General features: G+C 58.9%; 1 protein-coding gene across 1 annotated transcript in view; it reads right to left on the bottom strand.

Moving 5' to 3' along the window:
• Positions 1 to 92, bottom strand: part of SEPT6 (septin 6) — a 73,436-nt gene extending 73,344 nt beyond the window's left edge. The window contains exon 1 of the mRNA XM_006762327.2: positions 47 to 92. The gene's annotated coding sequence lies outside the window, so the exon portion shown is untranslated. The remainder of the gene's footprint in view (positions 1 to 46) is intronic.
• Positions 93 to 3,011: the final 2,919 nt, after the last annotated feature.

Raw genomic sequence — 3,011 nt, 5'->3', positions numbered from 1 at the left:
AATCCCTCCCCCAGCCAGTCACCTCCCCGCCCCCCTCACCACTCACCGACTCCTGCCCCAGGCGAACCCTAGGCCCGGGTCCCTTTTCCCATGGAGGCCGAGTCGCAACGGGCAGCTGCGATCAGGGGCGCGGCCCGGCGGTCCAGGAAGCCAGGCCAGTGTTTTCCTGTTTTAAAGAGAGGTGCTGTTTTGCTGCTTTTTTATTTCTTCTTCTTAAAACAACCATGAGTTGGTATTGAAACATCTGAGTCATATGGAAGGGATAGAATGGAACAAAATGACACAAAACCAAACAAATCCCTGGAGCTGAAGAAATTCCTGGCTGTGATCAGAGTGCAGGCCTCTGCAGAATGGGTCTAAAGGGAGCAAACCTCAAAGCCAAAAGGTCTGGGTGTGAAGATTCCTAAAATGCAAGTGTGGAAATGCAAGCGTCCACCAGTGGAAGCTGATTTGTTTTCCAAAACTTCGTGTGGCTGCCATCCCTTCAACTGCTCCTGCCTCCTCCAGGGCTGCCTCGGGCGCCTCCTCAACGGGAGATCCAGCACGGGAAACAGGGGAGCTCCTCCGACAAAGAGAAAGTGTTACACTTTGGGCGCGACCAAGTCCTGTGGGGGGAGGTGCAAGGGAGGAGCCCCCTCGCCGCTGCTCCAACCCCAGTCTCCCCTCTATCGCCCACCCCCCTCGGAAGTGGGGTCTGGGGAGGAGACGGATTTAACGCGACGCTTCCCCCTACTAGCGCGCTTCCAGTTCTCCCTACAGCCTCAGTCGCTCTCCCCCCCCCCCGCCACTGGGTTCCATGGTACGTCCCGACCTCTGCTGAATTGTCACACCCCCCTGCTCTCGCCTTACATCGCTGAGTCTCCAGACCCCCAAAGGCTGGAGGGGAGCCCCTGCCCTTCCCCCTCCCGCGCACAGCTCTGCGGCTGAGCTCCGCAGTCCTTCTCTCCTCCCCCCCAGACCCCCTGGACCCCTTCTCCCTCACCACTAAGATATCAGGGTGCAAGGGTTCCGGTGCCCGCCACTGGAGTCTTGATGCTCTACCACACCTGACACCCGTCCCCCCAGCCCCCATCTTGGCCCGGGAGTGCTGCTGAAGCCGGAGGGGGGCAGCTGCTGCAGCACCTGCGGCTCCGTAGTGGAGCTTAGAAAGGGGACGGTGGAGGGAGCCGCTCTGCCGCTCCGCAACTGAGCTGTGACCAGCGGAGTCCGAGGCCAGCAGTTCAGAAATGAAGCGCCCCTTCTGCCCTGGGGTTTCTACGCCTCGGGTCCTGTGGGCTGTAATTTCGTGGAGCCAAGCCACCACCGTTGGGTACTTAATACAGAGGGGCCCCATGCCTCCTCTCCCCACCCAACCCCAGACCGCCTACCTTCTCCCTCTCTTGCCTGGACCCTTGGGGAGTCAGAGGAGGTGCTTGGGAATGAAGATCCCCAGCTCTGTGGAGCCGGATAGTGGGCAGTGAGGAGGAGCTGCCTCTAGTGGCTGTAGGCCGACCCCTGATTGTCCCTAAACCTTGGGTGAGCCCAGGAGAGCCTACAAGGCAGAGGCTATGTCTGTCTGATTTTCTTTTCCTCTTGGCCAGCACTGCTGCGGGTCCCCTCTCTTGCCCTTGGCACCTCTCCATCACTGCAGCCCTGATGTCCTCTTCCTCTCCCCCCTCACCCGGGGAGTGGCCCCTTGCTAGTTCCCTGGGACTGGGGACCCTGGCAGATTTGGCTGCCCGAAGCCTGAGGGGTGGGGCACTCCAGTCCTCAAAAGGGCAGGTGCTCTGGTCTCAAAGGGGGACCCAGACCCTAGAGTGGCATCTGGGACCACGAGGGGAGGCAGGCCTGTGGGCAAAAACTGGGTCCGCAGGGGGTCTGGCTAGGGAGAGGCCTCTCAGCAGCCAGTCCAAGGCGGGAGCGGCTGAAGGGGCGGCGGGAGGGAGGAAAGCAGCAAAACAGGAACCAGGGAGAGAGAGGGAGAAGGGACCCGACCCAGGGGCCCCGGCCTGTGGAGAAGGAAGGAAGGCAGAGAAATGGGGTGGTCACATGAAGCGCTTTACTAGCATTTGATTCCCCCTGCCGGGACCGTGCTTCTCACTGCTGTTTTGGGGAGCTCCTTGGGTGCGGAGTGCACCTGAAGAACTAGGACTGCGCACAAAGCATCCCTATTGCCTAGCTCGGGGCCTGACACTCAGGAAGTGACCAATTAAGCGTGTCTTAAACAGGACAGCAGAGGATTTGGATATGGGGGGAGGGGTACATAAGAAAGAAGAGACACCAGGTGGCTGTATGTGAGGAATCGCTGCAAGGCTGAGCCAGGATCGGATGGGAGGCGGCTGGGGAGGGGGGGTGGTTTGACCTGCAGCTTCCAGGATGGGTGACTGGGAGGGAGACAGGTCTTCCCTGGCAAAGGATGGGGCGTGGTGGACGTGAGGTCTGGATGGTAGTGGGACCAGAAGCAGGCATTTGGAAGCCAGAGCTCAGAGCTGATACCCAGAGCTGTGTAGAGCTTGCAGAGCTGGGCAGGCGGAGTACCGGTTGTGTGGGAACCCTGCCTTTCTCTGGGTGTACTGCCCTCCGGCCTTAGCGCTCTGCGCTGACCAAAGCCCCGGACATTTCCCCCAGCACCTTAGCACAGAATCCTTGGTGGCCTGCCAGCGTGGTCCACTCTGCCCACCTGCCCTTAGGGACCCTTGGAACCTTGTGGAGTCCTCCTCCAAACCACTGGACCTCTCAGGTTAGAACCAAGTGTGTAATTCAAGTCTCCTGCAACCCTTTCATGCCTCCAAGCCCTGCCCCCTGCATCGAATCTGCAAGTCCCCATAGGGCCTGGGCCTCCCAGTTTTGGTGAGTTGTGGGTTGGAATTAATGTTTGAGTAGGTGTGCATTTATATGTCAGTGTGTGTGTCTGCTGTGTGTCTGTGTTTCAGCATGTGTCAATGTGTGTGTATCAGCATGCATTTAGTCCTATGTTAGTATTTGTTAGTGCATGTTGGCCAATGTGTGTGTTTCAGTTTGTCTATATCGAT

The sequence above is a fragment of the Myotis davidii genome, unplaced genomic scaffold (assembly GCF_000327345.1).
Source record: "Myotis davidii unplaced genomic scaffold, ASM32734v1 scaffold498, whole genome shotgun sequence".
NCBI lineage: Eukaryota > Metazoa > Chordata > Mammalia > Chiroptera > Vespertilionidae > Myotis > Myotis davidii.
This window is presented reverse-complemented; position numbering and strand designations above follow the sequence as displayed.